The sequence below is a fragment of the Pantherophis guttatus genome, chromosome 3, assembly GCF_059756535.1.
Source record: "Pantherophis guttatus breed Tessera chromosome 3, ASM5975653v1, whole genome shotgun sequence".
NCBI classification, from domain to species: Eukaryota; Metazoa; Chordata; class Lepidosauria; order Squamata; family Colubridae; genus Pantherophis; species Pantherophis guttatus.
The window spans coordinates 174,773,347-174,792,514 of NC_142065.1; positions in this window are offsets into that span (position 1 = coordinate 174,773,347).

The window sequence follows — 19,168 nt, forward strand, 5'->3', positions numbered from 1 at the left end:
ATTCAATTATAGAACCAGTGTTAATTTTTAAATCTGTAATTCAATATTTTAAATTGCCTTCCCAATGTCATGTCTTCCCAATTTGAAAGTCCAATTTCCTCCATTTTAAAGGGGAAAAAAGTCCCCCTCTCCTCCCCCCCTCCGTTTTTAATCCTTTCCTTCCACTCTGGTAATTTTCTTAAAGTGTTTGACCACTGCTTTCAATTGTTCTGTGGAAATCCTAGATTTCTCTTTTGGTGTTAACTTTTGGGTAAAAAAAAAATCCTCTCACCTAGTACCACACTATTCACCAAAATCCACTCCAGCTCAAAGCTTAGGTGATTATCGGCTGTCCCAGCTTTGTGGCAGCCATCTTAGGCTGTCTCTTCTCCTAGTTGTGGCTGAGAGGGAAAGTAAGCCCCGGGTCAAGAAGGAGATCTGAGACTCTCTGAGACCTCACAGGGCATACCTCTTTGCTTCACCACCCTTCCAAGGAAGTTTTGGCTCCTTTTGGAGCCAATGGGCAGAAGCAGTCTTTATGTGGAAACAAAGGTACTTATAGTCTTTCCTTTAACCAAACTGTAATTTATCCATTTCTGCCAACTCCATCAGCTTCTGTAGTCATTTGTCCATAGTGGGAATTGAAGTATCCATCCATTTTGATGCATATAATAGTCTTGCTGCTGTCATATACTCATGTTTCCCTGAAAAGAAGCCTGGAACTTATTTTCTTTTGGGCCCCAAAATAAGCACTAGAGGGTCTATTTTCAGAGTGGTGTCTTATTTTTTTTCCCATGTACGGGAGGCCCACTTCTTCTGCTTGCTCATGGTGGGGCAGGAGGCTGTGCAGCATGCCAGTGCCACTCCCACTGTGAGGCATGGGTGTGGAGCTGTCCCAAGCACCCCACACTGGCTTATCTCAGGACCTCCACAGCTAGTCCATCCATGCCCTGACATCTGCCTCACCTCACAACTACGGCACCAACACACCACTCAGCCTCCTGCTCCATTGTGGTCGTGAGCAAGCAGAAGTGGGCTGGCAGCCATGTGGGCTCCTGCTGCACATGGCTGCTGGTGCTGCCACCCTGAGGCAGGTGTTGGGGCATGGATGGCCTGGCTGCAGAAGCTGTGAGGTAAGTTAGTGGTGCTTGGAGAAGCTCCACCACCACCCCGCCTTGCCTCATGTCTGCGGCACCATGAGCAACCATATGGAATGGGCGGCTGTCCATACTCTTAAGTAGGGCTTATTTTGGGGGTAGGGCTTATATTAGGAACATGCATAAAAACATGCTTATTTTCAGGATAGATCTTATTTTCAGGGAAAGATCAAAGTTCCAAATATTTTCCTCAAGTCTTTTTCCATTAAACCCAAAAGAAAAGTTTATGGTTTCATTTTTATTTTTGTTTTAAGAATTTTCTGTATTATAATATGAATCTTACTCCAAAATTTCTTTGCTTTATCACATATCCACCATAAATGGGTCTGGTGGCTCAGCAGACTGATAGCATTGTGATTAACATCAGCTGTCTGCAATTACTGTAAGTTTGAATCTCACCAGGCTCAAGGTTGACTCAGCCTTCCATCCTTTCTAAGGTAGGTAAATTGAGGACCCAGTTTGTGGGGGCAATAAGCTGACTTTGTATAAATATACAAAAGTATGAAGACTATTACTTAATGCTGCCCTGAGTCTCCGGAGAAGGGCGGCATATAAATCAAATAAAAAAAAATGGTAAAAAGTTCCTTCTTTGCTTTTACACTTCCAACATTCATTTGTAATACCTTTATACATTCTGGATAACTTATCTGGTGTGAAATATCAGTAATACATCATCTTATAAAATTTTTCTTTTAAATTTAATTTAAATTTTAAATCCTTCATCCACATATTTTCCCATTGTCCAAACATCACATTATATCCAAAATTGAATACTGAATATTTTACCTTCACTTTCTAAATTCAATTTCAATAACATTTTATAAATCTTAGCAATAATATGCTCATCACTACCACACAGTAAGATTTCCAATTCATTTTTACAAAATCAAACCCACAATTCTTTTTATCTGATTTAAATCATTATTTCAGTTGTTGATATGTAAACCAATGGCAAACATAATCTTCTAATTCAAGTTCTTCCCTCAACTTTAATGTAGGTTCACCAGAGTTGAAAAATAATATTTTACCATATGTCCACCAGTCTGGCTTTACCACCATTTCTTTTCTGAAAAAAGCTTTGTGGGGGTACACCCAAAGAGGCAAGGGGAAGAAGTGGCAAAGAACGAAGACAAATGAAGTGAGGTGGTGTTGGTGGAGGAGGACGAAGCAGTGCAGCCTGCCGTGGAGAGCATGGCTGGTACCACTGCCATGAAGTGGGGTGAGAGGGTGAGAGAATGATTTGATCAAACATCAGTGTGTGTGTGAGACAGAGAAAGAGAGACAGAGACAGACAGAGACAGAGAGACAGAAACACAGAGAGAGAGAGACAGAGAGAGAGAGAGCACACTGCTGTCAGCCCTGGTATAACTCTCCAAGGTTGGATCAGTTCTCTCTCTCTCTCTCTCTCTCTCTCTCTCTCTCTCTCTCTCTCTCTCTCTCTCTCTCTCTCTCTCTCTCTCTCTCTCTCTCTCTCTCTCTCTCTCTCTCTCTCTCTCTCTCTCTCTCTCTCTCTCCAGTGACAGCACTTCAGTACCCGGACGACAGGGCACTTCTCACTTGGCCGCTTTCCCTCTTTCTTCTCCCTGCTCCTCCTCCTCCTTCAGACAAAAGCTGTGCTTTTCGTCTGCCCATTTCAGCACAGCATCCGGGATTTATTTTGATAGTGGTGGGGCTTGGGGGATGATCAATCCCTGTTTCCCCACCAGGATGGTCTGATCTGGTGGGGGAGATTGCCTTCTGCCTTCTTCACCATGCCATAAATGAAGATTGATCATCCCTCAAGCCCCGCTGCTGTCAAAGTAAATCCCAGGGGTCGCTGCAGCAAGAGAGAGGGAAAGAGCAACAGAGTGATCCAATCCAACCTGTGTGTGTGAGGGGGGGGAGAGAGCCAATTCAACCTCAGAAAGTAATAGCAAGGCTGGCGGTGATTGTTTTAGGTGCTCAATAAGTAGTGACACTGATTTGATGGCACACAATCCAAAAAAATGATTTTGCCCCTGCAGAAAGGGGAGATGCAAAGCCGACATCACCAAGAACTTTTTAGCTGATAGTTGGGGTGGGAGAAAATGGTGACAAAAAGGACAGTAGGTGATATTCCTTTGTGGATGGGGCCAACAACATTCCCTTCCTGTTTTAGATTAGATTAGATCATAGCCCCAAATGGTATCACGTCCCAGGACTCAGACTCAGAAAAAGCTGCTCCTGCTGAATCAGTGGAATTCAGCCCCAGTAGAATATCAAACCAGGAATCACTCAAAGTTGATTAAACACAGGGATCATCAGAACAGATAGAGCAGACTTAATTATGATTTTTAAGCTGTTTTGTTCTTCAATTAAATATACAATTTAATTGGCATTGGCAAAAAGGATGGTTAGGTTGTGATTTATTTTCATTTAGTTTGTTCTCACTGTACCCACTGAGAGAAGAGAACATATCATTTTGTTTCTTTAAAAACACATTGCATCAGAGTTCAAATTTTCTAAGCAAGATGTTTGAAAGATGTAATGATTGTGGTATGCGAGTGAATTTCATCTCCTTTTATTGAATATGGGGAGGAGGACTTTTCTTCCATTTTTGATCAATAATGTTCTCATTATTTAAAACATTATTATTTAGAAGATTGGGACTTGTCCATTAATGTTTTGATACTGAACTGAGAGTAATATTTTTATTGCTGAAAGGTTGGCTGATGAGGGGTTATTAATATATAAATTACACTTTCATGATGAAGGAACTGATTCTATAGCACGTGTGAGAGTGAGAGTGATCATGTCATACTAGAATTCAACATAACCCAAACACAAGCAATAGAACATAATGACACCATAGTCTTAGATTTTAAAAGAGCGGATTTTAATAAATTCAGAGAAAACTTAGGAAATATATTTTAGGAAAATATGAGTTTACCTGAGATGTGATGCTAAAGACAAATAAAATGGGCTGGATACAGAATATAATGTTATCTCTATAATTCCTGAAACATAAATCTAAATTATATTTTTTTTTCTTTCTTTTCTCCATCCCACCCCACCCCATGCTACTCCACCTCTTCAAAAGACTCAAAGGGCAATGAGGCTTTACAGGACAAACACAACAAAATCCCAGGAAGCATATTGCATGCTCTTAGGCAACGCTTTGAGATATGTAAAAATAAATGGTGTGTAAAAAATATGTAAAAAGATAAATGGTGATATAAAATCTCTCTAGGTAATATACAGTATGTGTATGTGTAATGCAAGTGTTTCCCAAGGCACTTTTCTTTCAAAAATGAAGAAGCAAGATTGAAATGGAGCAAGAATATCTGTTTATTTCAACATATTTAAATCTTCAACATCAGATTAAATTTCATTTGAAAATACCAAAGCATTACATGATAATCTTTCCACACCCTTATCAATTATGTTTGAGAAATCCTGGTGAATGACTGGAGGAGACCAACTATTATTCCTATCTTCAAAAAGACGGAAAAGGAAAATGCAACAAGAAATAAAGCAGTCATTCTGACTTTGCTACTCTAGAAGTATTTACAATACGTAATGTAAACATAAAGAGATTTTTCATTAAACATAATTATCAGAAACCTGACTTGCCTTATCTAATTTTTTCAGATACCTTCATTAGTAGATTGTAGGAATTTTGTAAAGGTATTATATTTTTTTTTACAAAGCAATTGACAGAACACTGCATTTTGACTACCACAGTAATGTATAGACTGCATGGAAATTAATTGGTTACACTGCACAAATTGAAATTTGTCCATCAGTCATCAAACTTGAGTGAAATATTGAGCAGGAAGATACAATATTTAATTGGGATTATTGTACTTTTCAATGTATTAATTAGTAGTTGAAGAGTGCTATCAAATTTACAGATAACTCAAGACAGGATTGTCAGGGCATTTATTAATCCCATGTTTGGCTCTGGGACTAATTACCCTGGTTTAGAGGAGGAGATGAATCGAGGCTTATTCCAAGTTGCAATAATCTGAAAAGAAACGCGAAGGAAGGTTTCTAATAAAACTCATTTATTTGTTATAAAGAAAATAAAACACCTCACTAACTAAGAAAAGTTAATTGTTACATTTTTGAAAGTAATTCTTGCCGGCTATCTGAGCCGGACCTCTGGCAAGAGAACAAAGGAAAAAGTGTGTGAAGAGCAAGTGAAGGAATGTGGGTGGATACGGAAACACGTAGCTTACTGATAAGAAGTTGGCAAAGTTACGGAGAGTTTGACAGTCCAGAAATGATGAGTTCAGCTGGCAAATAAAATAATGCAGTGACATTCCCCTTCTTTGCCAGTTGAGCTAATATCAGTTCATCATCAAATAAGGCACATCTTCTCACGCAGATACTCATGTTGAGCTGCTGGAAGTGGTTTGTTGAGCATATCAGCAATTTGATCATGTGTAGATACATATTGCATTTTGACAAAACCGTTTTTCACTAAATGTTTTATGTTTTGGTAACGAATGTCAATGTGTCTGGACCTAGAACCTGTAAAATGAGATTCAGAAATATAAACCACCGATTCATTGTCTTCCATCACGGTGATCGGTCGGATCGGGTGTGTCCAGATATCTGTGACTAAAGCATCAAACCAAGTTAGAGAATTACATGCATCTGAAACACAAGCATATTCAGCTTCAGTAGATGAACAAGAAACAGAATTCTGTTTACGTACTTGCCAATAAACAGGACATCCATTTAAGAACATCATATAACCTGAAGTACTTTTACGTGATTTCTTATCACTTGACCAATCAGAATCTGCATAACAACATAATTCTGCATAATCAGTATGTGTTGGTTCTAACAATAACTTCATGTGTTTAGTGTATTTTAGGTATCTCAATAATTTCTTAATACATGTCCAGTGAAACTCTTTTGCCTTACCTACGTGTCGAGATAAGAGATTAACACTAAGTGCAATGTCGGGTCTGGTCCAACTACTAATGTATAACAGTGACCCAATAACTGAACGATAAAGTGTTTGATCCTCGAACTCAGGACTTTCTTCTTGTGTCAAGTTGTGAAAATCTGTTTGCATGGGTGTCTTTGTCGTGTTAGCATCTTTCATGTTGCAATGATGCAAAACTTGTTCAATTTTATCTTCTTGTGAAAGACTAAACCCCTTCTGTGTTTTTTCAATCTGAACACCTAAATAAGTGCTAATGTGACCCAATGATTTCAATGTGAAGTATCTCTGCAAAGCTTTCGCAAAAATTTCACTCATTTGCTTATTTGGACCAATATAAACAATATCATCAACATAAACAAGAACTATCTCATATGCATTGTTAGATCTTTTTGTGAACACGCACTCATCAGTTTCGGACTTAATAAAGCCCATTGAATTTAGTTTGTCAGTAAGACATAAATACCACATTAAACCAGATTGTTTCAGACCATAGAGACTTTTGTTTAGGAACCAGGTATCCCCTTCTTGCTGTTGGAATCCTGGGGGACTTTTCACATAGATCTCTTCGTCTAGGTCTGCATGTAGATAAGCCGTGTCAACATCAAACTGGAAAACTTCTAAACCAAGGATAGTTGCAGTTGCTAAAGCAATTTTTACACTCTCAGTTCTGACTGTCGGTGAGTAAGTATTTGTGTAGTCCTCAGGATAACGTTGAGCGAAACCCTGAGCTACAAGTCTGGCTTTGTACAATGACTCACCATTTGGTTTCTTTTTGATTCTATAGACCCATCGAGTGCCAATGACCTTTTTGTTTGCTGGAGGTTTTGCAGGTGTAAATACTTTAAGTTTCTTTAGACTGTCCATTTCAACCTGCATTGCATCATACCATTTGTCTTGCTCTGAATCAGGGAGCTGCTTGATTTGTGTGAAATTATCAGGTGGAAGTGTAACATTGCAAATCAAAGGCAAGGGTGCTTTTGTCAGTTGCCAAGAATATCGTTGTGGAGGGATTCCTTTTGTGGCCCTCTTGGAACATCTCGGAACAACTGTCCAATCTTCTTCTGCTTCGTCCTCATCCTCACTTTCGTCGCTAGCATCAGCATCCGCGGCTTGCGAAGACGGAACATCGGGTTGAGTGGAATTTTGATCATCAATCTGCATAGCATCAGCAGTATCATCTCTGGGAAAATAAACTCCAGGATCATTGGAATGAATCCTGGACCAGTCAATATCTTCCTCAAAATTAGCAGATTGGGAAATCACAATCACATGTTTAGAGTCAATAAATTTGCTCCATTTTGAGTTATCATCAATATCCATAAATCTCAGTCTCTTTGCTGCTGGACCTCCTTTTCTTCTTTGAGCTAAGGGAATGTTCACCATAGCATATGAACCAAAAATATGGATGTTTTTAAGATCGGGCTTGTAGCCATACAACATGAAGAAAGGAGTCTGATTTGTTACACTGCTCCAAGTACGGTTAACAATGTAATTTGCATACTTGATAGCTTCACCCCAGTATATCTTACCAAGGTTGGCGTCTTCTAGGAGACAACGCATCATGGTTTGCAGTACCCCTTGTCTTCGTTCTACGACTCCATTATGAGCCGGTGTGTAAGGAGCCGAAGTCTGATGAATAATTCCATTCTTACGCATCCAGTCCTGGAAACGCTGAGACATGAATTCGGCACCACGATCACTCTGGATTCTGGCGATGCGAACTTGGTGTTGGGTAGAAACAAGGGTTGTAAAGTCTTTAAAGATCTGAAAGGTCTCTGATTTTTCTTTCATAGGATATACATATCCATATCTAGAGTAATTATCAACAATTGTTAGAAAATATTTTCTACCACCAAATGATGGCGGGAAAGGACCAACTATGTCAATGTGAACCAAATCAAAAATGCGTGTTGACAGGCGTGTAGCGTGTTTGGGAATGGCTGCTGCTTTGGATTTGGCCTTTTTGCATACAGCACAATCCAAAAACACCTTACACCCCTTTAGATCCAAACCTTTTGCGAACTCCGGCATCTTCCTAAGAACACGGAAACTGGCATGCCCCAATCTTCTATGCCATTTATGGATACACCTGGAATGCAAAAGTTTACCTGTTAGTGAATTCTCAACATTAACATTTTTATGCGGAACCTCAGGCTTGCTCTGAGCAACCTGTTTACCAATTCTATTTTTGTTGACTTTAGGAGCCTTAAGGGTAGCAACAGGATCTCTCTCTGGAGCATCTCTATCTGGGCCTGTGCTCTCCCTTTTTGGAGTTTTTATACTTGCCTGTGTTTGTGTTTTAGGCTTTGGCTTTAAGTAATAAACACCACCAATTAATATGGTTTCAGCAACAATATCTCCATCTTTAACTATGTAACTTGCTTTTTCAAGGTGATGAACTTGGAACTTTAACATTCTAGACAAGTGACACTGACTAAGCAAATTACAGGTTGCTGTTGGTATGTAATAAACATCAGGAATGAATGCATCGAGCTCTTCAACATAAACAGTTCCTTTTCCTTTGACCTGACAAGGATGATTTGAAAATGAATAAAGTTCACGTAGTTCTGGTTCAGGCTCGTGCATTTCTGTGAAAAGTTCCTTTCTGTAGGTAGCATGCAATGCTGCACCACTGTCCAAAGTCCACAGGAGTCGTCTGTCGTACTCTGGTTGAGGTTGTGGATCATTGGTTAAAGCTAATGTGGCAAGTGGAGTTTGTGGATCACGCTGGGGACCACGATGACCTTGTCTTCCGCCTCTGCCTCTGCCTCTGGAATCTGTTCCTCTGGGCTGGTATGTGACGGGAGCTGGAACTCGTTGGGGACAATCCCGGGTGGCATGTCCCACACGATTGTAGGTGTTGCATCTTGGCATCCTTGGAGTGTAGGTTCTTCCTCGGAAGGGGCGCCTAGCTGAAGCTTTTGATGCGGGTGGTCCTCTCAAGTGTGGCGTGGCCAACATGAATGCCTCTTCTTCAATTAAAAGCCTACAGACATTGTCCACTGTGCGTTGAGCAATTGGGACTTGGTTAATTTTTGTAACAGCATCTTTCCATTCATAATTCAAAGAGTTAATAATGATGCTGATCATTTGAATATCTTCAATGTTATGGCCTCTTTCTCTCAATTCTGTTCTCAGACCTTTCAGTTTGGTCACATGTCCTCCAATTTGTTCACCGGGTTTCAATCTCGAACCGTGGAGTTCAGACATGAGTAAACATGAAGATTCAATTGAGATAGGCCTGTAGCAATTTTCCAATTCAGCCCAAATTTGTTGGGCTGTTGTATTTGGTGGAAAAGTGACCTGCAGTTCAGTATCCATGGACATCAATAATGTTGTGCGAGCCCTTATCTCTAAATCTCTTATTGCAAAGTCCCATGGTTGAGCAGGTGGGTTAAATACCATACAGTGACTGCCTTCTCTAAGAAGCAATAGTGTAATCTCACTGACCCAGGCTTTGTAATTGTGTCCTGACATTTTTAGTTTTGACTCACCAGTTAGTGGAGAGACAGAAAATGCCTGGTAAGGAGCCTGCACTTGGTATGCTGGCTGTGCTGGCAGAAATGCCTATGGTATTTGCTGTGCCTGTTGTGGACCTAAAAATGGTCTTGGTTGTGCCATTGGAGGTGGGCCAGGAGGTGGCCCTATTTGCACTTGTGGCTGTGGCACATATGCAGGCATTTGTAGCTGCTGTGGCTGATGCACTGGAATCTGCTGTAATCCAGTTGGCATTTGTGCTTGACCTGTGATATTGGCATGACCTGCTGGAGATGCAGTCATTTGCCTTTGCTGTGTTCCATCTAAAAAGACACCAACACCGCCAGGGGGTGTTTGAGTTTGGGCCTGTGGAAACACTTGTGGCATTTCAGCTTCCTGTAGTAAATTACTTTTGCCAGCAGATGGTGCTGCACCTTTGGCTTCGGGCAGCTTTGCATACGGGGCATTGTATGCTTTAGAGTAGGAGTGGTTATGTAAGACATGTGTAACTTGATCAGGGAGACTTTCATGTGACGTATGCAGTGCTCTTTGCCTTAATTGGCCTGACACAGGATCCACCAGGGGGAGTGTCTTTGGCTCCGGAGAAGAAGGCAATATGGCGCTTTTTGAAAAATTTAAGTTATCTCCCATATCTTGCTCAAGCATAGATATAGCCATTTTTGCCTAGGATAGCTGCTGTTCATAGAGTTTTATACGGTCACGAAAGGCTTTCATAGTCAGCTCATCCAGGGTGAGCTTAGAGCTTCGAGGAGAATAATGAATTGTTTCTCTCTCTGCGTGGGAGGAATTTTGCTCGGCAGTGTGCTTTGGCCTTGCATCGAGCGTTACAAATTCAGAAGGTTCTGGGAAGACTTTTTCAGAGCTTGGAAGATCAGAAGAAAATGTTAGTGACCTCAGTCGTAAATCATCATCTTCAAAAACAGCTTCTGTCTTATCTGTCTCCATTTCTGTTCCCACGGCTTTTTCTTGTTCCAGGCGTGTGGCTGTAGTAAGGGGCTGGAAATCTGGAAACCTCCTTTCTGCCACCTTCTCAGCAAAATACATTTTGTATTTGTTTTACTTCTGTTTCGGCATCTCAGCAATATAATTAGCATACCTCAGTAGCTAAAAACTAATTGCCTATGTGCTCTTATCAGAAATAACAAAACAAGGAAAAAAGCCATAAATCAAACCGTCCGAGCTACCAGATGTCAGGGGATTTATTAATCCCATGTTTGGCTCTGGGACTAATTACCCTGGTTTAGAGGAGGAGATGAATCGAGGCTTATTCCAAGTTGCAATAATCTGAAAAGAAACGCGAAGGAAGGTTTCTAATAAAACTCATTTATTTGTTATAAAGAAAATAAAACACCTCACTAACTAAGAAAAGTTAATTGTTACATTTTTGAAAGTAATTTTTGCCGGCTATCTGAGCCGGACCTCTGGCAAGAGAACAAAGGAAAAAGTGTGTGAAGAGCAAGTGAAGGAATGTGGGTGGATACGGAAACACGTAGCTTACTGATAAGAAGTTGGCAAAGCTACGGAGAGTCTGACAGTCCAGAAATGATGAGTTCAGCTGGCAAATAAAATAACGCAGTGACAAGGATAGAATAATTAAAACCTAGAAGACATAAACAAAATTCACAACAATTTAATAAGGTACAGAAATACCAGAAAAATAAAATTTAGCAGATATGTAAATGTACATATGTAAATGTATGCAATTAAGAAGAAACAGAATTCAGGATTATGAGATACCTGAGATAATAATAATAATTAATTTTAAAAATGGGGTGGGCAGATTGTAGCTGGTTGCAAACTGACTCTAAGACAAGAAAGCAAATGCAATTTCAAGCTGCTTTAATGGAAGTATAGTTTAAAATTTTTCTCTCTCAACCCAGCTCACCTGAGAGGGTTGTTCTGATAAAATAGCAGGCAGTAATACTCACTGATTTTAATTATATATTAAAATTGTGGCATAAACAATTAATACAAACCTCTGACCATGATTGGAACTGCCTATCTTCTTAGATGTTACCTTAATTATTTGTAGGTTCCTAATAATTTATAGGATAGAAGGGAAACTCCTCAAACTTGAAGATGACACCAAGCTGACAGGAATAGCCAACACTCCAGAAGACAGGCTTAAGATACAGAAGGATCTTAACTGAGTTGAAAACTGGGCCCTGTCTAACAAAATGAAATTCAATGGTGAGAAAAGTAATGTTCTAAATTTAGGCAAGAAAAACCAAAAGCATAGTATAGACTAGGTGATACCTGACTCAATAGTAGTAACTTCAAGAGGGATCTTGAAGTCCTAGTGGACAATCACTTGAATATGAGACAATAGTCTGCTGCAGCTGCAAAAAAAGCCAACACAGTCCTAGGCAGAGTTAACAGAGGGATAGAATCAAGATCACATGAAGTATTAATATCACTTTGATAATATCAGCCTTGGTAAGACCAACCTTTGGAATATTGCATTCAGTTTTGATCACCATGATATAAAAAAGACGAGACTCTAGAAAGAATGCAGAAAAAAAACAAAGATGACTAGATGACTGGAGACTAAACCATATGAAGAATGGTTGCAAGAATTGGGTATGTCTAATTTAATGAAAAGGACTAGGGGTGATGTGATAGAAATCTTCCAATATCTAAGAAGATGCCACAAAAAAGAGGTGGTCAACCTATTCTCCAAAGCACCTGAAGGCAGGACAAGAAGCAATGGATGGAAATTAATCATGGAGAGAAGCAACCTAGAACTAAGGAGAAATTTCCTGACAGAGCAATTAATCAGTGGAACGACTTGCCTCCAGAAGTTGTGGGTGCTCCAATCCTGGAAGTTTTTAAGAAAAGATTGGACATCCCATTTGTCTGAAATGGTATAGGTTTTCCTGCTTAAGTCAGGGGTTGGATTTGAAAATTTTCAAGGTCCTTTCCAACTCTGTTGTTCTACAATTCCCAGATTATTGATTAGGTTTTAAATTATTAAGCTTTTATTAGTCTTAGACATGTACCTGTAGATTAACCCAACATAATGAGAATTAGAATTGAATAAAAAGAAAAAAGAAAAAGAATTGGATAAGGTCCCATAGTATCAAGATCTGAAAATCAAGGTTGAAATATTAAATTATCCATCTATGAATCCTGAAGTTTAATACCATCTTCCCTTTTTTGTCTTTATTTCCCCAAGCCTATAGTATCTTCATCTGTGCTCATATCTTGTTTTGTAACTTTATCTCCATTGTTAAAAATAAAATCCTTACTTTTGGTATGTTGTCTGAATCTACTGAGTTGTGGTTTATGATTAAACACAATAAACCATGAAATGTAATAGCCAGTTTACACACATGAACTGTAAAAAAGTAGTAGAGCCAATCATCGTTGATAGAAAATTCAGACAGCTGCATTTTATTCAATAAACCAAGATGATAGAATTCATGACTATGTAATACAGGCTTCAATTTGTTTGCTTGAAATACAATAATGTCTTCCGCCTTAGGGTTCTATCCCACACGAGTTGTTTTCCTTTTTCAGTGATCTCATCCCCTCTTCTACATGTCTTTTACACGTCTTCACATGAAATCCCATGAAATCCCTGCAATTTTGCATAGCAGGAGATTAACAGTTTGTGAATAACATGAAAGAAAAACAAAATCTAAAAAATCCACACATATTTTCAAGTGGGAAACAAAGAATACGGAAGTTAACAATTAAGAATTCCATAGTGTGTTCCACAATAGCCTAAATTCATCCTAAACTCAAAATCCAACCTCTTACAAAGCCTGTTACGTTCTATTTCGTAACATTTGACAGATACAACTCCCATCTGCAGAGTGGTACTGCAGAGTAAAGGAGGAAATCCTACAAGCAAAGATCCATTGAGTTAAGCATGAGAACAATAGAACAAAGCTCTTATATCATACGCAAAATGCATTAGCATAAGAAGTACTTAGGGAAATTCAGGGCAAACGCTCTTCTCCAGCTGTAACTTGCTTAGCTTGTTTATTTGTTTGCTTCCCTCCCTCATAAAAGTTGGTCTCAGGCATTCAGCTGGGTTTAATTGCTGGTAAATACATATCACTTTCTCAATTGTCTTACTAAGATCAGAAGCAAGGATAATATTTCCAAATCCACTATGAAGGTTGCAAATCAAAATTTTTGTTCCACTGAGCCTGATCATCCAGGAACCATTCTCCTAAATACCTTTTCAAAATGAAGCAACAAAACCAATTTCATAACTTTCTCTCTGCAGGCCTACTTATAAATGAATCTACCTGTGCTACAGTCAGTGCTCCTAATATTGTCTAAGATTACAATCTTATTAGAAAGAAAGAATAACACAGCAGCAGATTCTTTAGTTCTGCTTCCCACTTTTTTCCCATCCTACACAAAATTATCCATACAAAACTGGATCCTTTAGAAGGATATGACAGAAAGAGAAAAAAAATCACAGAAAACTCTAAACTTCCTTAGCTAGGATCTACAGTTTAGTCATATTCATACTCCTATAATCTGACATCAATGGTTATAGGCAATCTCAAAACATGACTTATCATCAAACTTCCAAGGCTTCCCTACTTTTGAAGCTTCACATCTGCCTTATAAAGAGCACAGTTTAGGCCACATTGGCCCAAGTAATATGAAAAGTGGTTCTGCCTGCTCATATGACAATTTCCCAGGCATATCCAGTTCCATTTGCTTTGTCTCTCTGTTGGGGCAAAAGGGGAAATGAGAAGAAAAGGAAAGGAGACTGCTAATGAAATACCTTTAGAAAGTATCAGGTGGGTCAGTGGTATCACAAACCAATCACACAGCTCCAGAAAGAAAACAGCAAAAAGATCTGACTAATTCTAGCAGGAATAAAAACCTATTCTGCAGGGACCAACCCAAAAATTCAGAGCTCCAGATGGTGTTAAACTCCTGTAGCAACTTATAATGAATAAGGCACTATCTTCACCGATTCAGAGTTTGTAGCCTTATTGCAATGAGTACCGTATGGATTTAGGTTACAGAAAAGAAGCAGTGTTGAATTTCAGGGTTTAGCGACTGTGGTCTAGACAACAAATGTCCTGACATTTCTATGGCAACTGTGACTACCATCTTCAGAAGTTGAAAATGGCTATGGGTGGCATCTTCACAGGCAAGTTGGTCTGCTCAGGTGAATCTAACTTAGTTGCCTGTGATCACTTACCCAACACTGACCAACAGTTACTGGATGTGAACACCAACATAGGTTACACAATGTTGAAAAAGGAATATGTGTCTTGGTGCTGATTTCTTAGTCAATGTTTAGGTGTGGCCTTTCTATTACTTTGATCTTCTTTCTGATAGTCTTTATTTAATGGGGAGATTATTTATTTGGTAGGATGAAATATTCATGTGTTCTTCTTCCACAACATTTGGAAATCACCATTTTTATTCCTTGCGTCAAAGAATTTCACCACAGAGAGATTAAATGTACAATATTAATGATACGTTTGAAGGATGAAAATTTTTTCCTTCTAACCGTAACTACTGCATATGTATTTTAGAAGTTCCTGAAAGCGAACCAGTATAAGTTAATTTGTAGTGAAATAACTAGTTTGAAAATGATCACCTGATATTATAGTAGTTCAATCAACAGTAGTGAAACATCCTTGTTATCAGCCTGGGAAACCTTAATTTCATAGCTTATTGAGCTTCCAGTACTGGTAGCTCCTCCTTAAATCAATCTGACATATCCATTGATAAAGTTTTCACATTAAAGTTTAGAAATAAATCTAAAGTTTAAATAACCACCACACATATTGGAATCATGTTAGCTTTGACAACTGTGGCACCCACAACAACATATAATTTTATATTCCATTGCAGAAAATTGTGATGGACTACAGAAAGTCAGTATTCTTTCCTATGCTTAGTTCTGCACTTTGAATAAAATAGCATTCCATTTTACTGATTTTTTTTGTGCAGCACTAAATTATGTTAATCCCTTTTCCCAAGGCTATATCTTGCCAGGACAGTTTAGGCATGGCTTGAAGAATTGGCCTCTGAACCACTGTTTCTGTAATCAGCATGAAGCATGAAACATTTTCTAGATCCCAATACATACTTTTACATTATCTATAATGTATTAGGACAACATGGTGTGGCAGGGCAAGTTCCAAATATCTAGAATAGAACAGAACAGAACAGAACAGAACAGAACAGAATAGAATTTTTTATTGGCCAAGTGTGATTGGACACACAAGGAATTTGTCTTGGTGCATATGCTCTCGGTGTACATAAAAGAAAAGATATGTTCATCAAGAATCATAAGGTACAACACTTAATGATAGTCATAGGGTACAAATAAGCAATCAAGAAACAATATCAATATAAATTGTAAGGATACAAGAAACAAAATTACAGTCATACAGTCATAAGTGGAAGTCATTAATCTCCAGGTTTATGCAATATCAAGGGATATATCTGAGATTCTGCTTGCCCCATCAAATCCTACCATTACCTTTCTATATGGAGAACATGGCATAAATGGCCAAATGAGTATATTAATTGGTTCTGTCCAGTTCTATAGAACCGGTAGTAAAACCGGCGAGAGGCTCTGCCCACCTGTCACGACATCATCATGGGTGATCTGCGCATACACAGAAGCACATGTGCATGCTCCCACTGCAAACCAGTAGTAAAGGTAAGTAGAACCCACCCTTGGTACAGTGGTCTGAGATGACATCTGCCAGATCCTTTAGAACTCTGGGATGTAATCCGTCAGGTCCCAGTGATTTGTATTCATCAAGATCAGACAGGTGTTCTTTACTCTTTTTTTTTTTTTGCTTATTTTGACTTTTATTTCTAGTCTGTCTTTTACAGTTATATTTTTTGGTAGGTTGGGCTATAGTTTCTTTTTGCGTGAGGACCAATGCAAAGAATGAGTTAAGCAGCTCTTCTTTCTCTCTGCTGCATGTTACTTCCTAAGACACAGTAACTTGTCTTAGAGTCAGTTTGAAACCAAGTGCAATTTGCCCACCCCATTTTTAGAATTAATTACTATTACTATGCTAGGTATGCTGTGATTGTAAATTGTTTCTTAATTGCATACATTTTTATTAATATCTACTAAATTTCATTTTCAGCTATTTCTATACCCTATTGTTGTGAAATTTGTTTATTTCTTCTAGGTATTATTATCCTACCCAGTTTGGGTTATTTGTAAATTTGACAAGCACTCTTCATCTAAGTCAGTGGTGTCAAGCTCAAGGCCCAGGGGTTGGATCTGGCCCACAGGGTTCTTAGATCTGGCCTATGGGACCACGTTAGAAACAGTGAAGGACCGCCCACAGTGCCTCTGGCAGTGAAAATGGAGCTTGGGAGGACTGCGCGCAATCTCCCAGGCTCCATTTTCACTGCCAGAGGGTTGCAGGAGGCCATTGCAGCTGAAAACAGACTCAGCTTGCGAGGGCCCATTTTGGCTGGCAGAGTGCTCAGGTCATCACAGACGCTTCCTGACACAAGTGATGTTGAGCTGGCCATGCCCCCACGGCCATGCCCTCCCCTGGCCCCCCAAGGTCAGACACAACCCTGATGCGGCCCTCAATGAAATTGAGTTTGACACCCCTGATCTAAGTCATTAATACAATGAAAAGTACAGGAGTCCCAATCAGGGGTGGGTTCTCAATTTTTTTACTACCGGTTCTGTGGCCATGGCTTATTTTGTGGACATTGCTTGATGGTCATGTGACAATGGGTGTGGCTTGATGGTCATGTGAATGGGTAGGCGTGGCCAACTCAATGTCACTCATGTCAAGGGGTGCCTCGCCTGGCCCCTCCCCTCCCAGTCATTCCTTGTCACACCCAGCCTCAATGTATCTATAGTTCTGTAAAAATGTTGTTCACCTTTTTTCAACTTTATTATCTACATACTATAGATGCACTTTCATGGACCACTGAAAGGAGGAAATGGCTCACATGCTTTTTTTTTTTTTGCTTTAATTTATATGCCGCCCTTCTCCGGAGACTCAGGATGGCTTACAATGCGTTAAGCAATAGCCTTCATACTTTTGTATATTTATACAAAGTCAGCTTATTGCCCCCACAATCTGGATCCTCATTTCACCTACCTTAGAAAGGATGGAAGGCTGAGTCAACCTTGAGTCTGAACTTGCAGTAATTGCAAGCAGCAGATGTTAATAACAGTTGTTATTAACAACTGAACTTGCAGTAATTGCAAGCAGCAGATGTTAGACCACTGTACTACAGGATCTGTAGTACAGGCTTTGCCCAAGAGTGTGATAGGCAACAGGCTTTTAAGGGGCTGCCAGAAATAAGGGGGAGGCAATGTATTTTCCAAAGCACCAGAAGGCAAAACAAGAAGCAATGGATGGAAACTGAACAAAGAGAGAAGAAACCTAAAACTAAGGAGAAACTTCCTGACAGTGTGAACCAATATAGGTGCAGAAATATTTCAGTCATAATTTCACATATACAATAGTCATTCATGTAATACAACCTGCCTATTGTTCAAAACAGTCATTAGTATTATGGCTGATGTTTAATAGCAATCCTAAAAGTCAAAGATTACAAAAGTGCTTCTTTCTCTGTATGTATACAAAACATCACATACCAGGAATAGATGGTATTAAGATGGACTTATGCAGTGCTGGATTTCAACATTTTTTACTACTGATTCTGTGGGTGTCGCTTTGGGTGTGGCATAGCAGGCGTGACAGGGAAAGGTTACTGCAAAATCTCCATTCCCTCCCCACTCCAGGGGAAGGTTACTTCAAAATCCCCATTTCTTCCCCACCCCCCACTAACCTGCTCTGGGAAGGAATCAAACTCCCCCTTCTTCATTTCCTCAAATAAAATATTACTCTCATAAGAAAAGGCTCCCAGAAAAGCAAGGAACAGCAAGGAAAAATCAATCTACTAACAAGGAACCTGCCTGATACTCATTCCATATTCCTGCCAGCTCCATAAAGAAAACTTTGTAAAAAGAAAACAGCTACCAGTGCTTAGAGATAATAGAAAGTGGAAGCCAGAAGTTTGACTCCATTTACAAGCAAGCAGAAAACTTATTCAAGACAGGATATTTCACAATGGAAATTGCCCAAACCTTTTTAGAAACACAAAGCCCATGTTGCACAAACCCCAAAACTTCAAAAACATAGAACCATATAAGAATGCCTCCTCTTATACAGTTTGTTGTTCAGCTGACCCAGAAACTAACTGCTGAATGTCACTTCGCTACTGCAAGCAAAAACCTCCTTCCAGCAGCTGCTTCTTGGCTTGTCAATTTAAAGCTAGGGCATCTCCCCCCCCCTTCTTCTTTGCCAAGTGATCTCCTAGCTGAGAAGCGAGTCCTGATTTTTTCCTTCTAGCCAATCAGTTGGGAGGCTTCTCAATTTAAAGCGACGGTGTCTTGTTTTTTCCCCCTCTTCTTTGTCAAGTGAACCCTGATTTTTTCCTTCTAGCTGATCAGCTGGGATCACCGAATAGATTGGGAGTAGGGCCAGGCAGAGGTGGTATTTACCAGTTCTCCGAACTACTCAAAATTTCCACTACCAGTTCGCAAGAACCGGGGAGAACCGGTAATAACCCACCACTGGTCCCAATTAAATCTTGTATGTTCCTGCTCAATGTTTCACTCAACTTT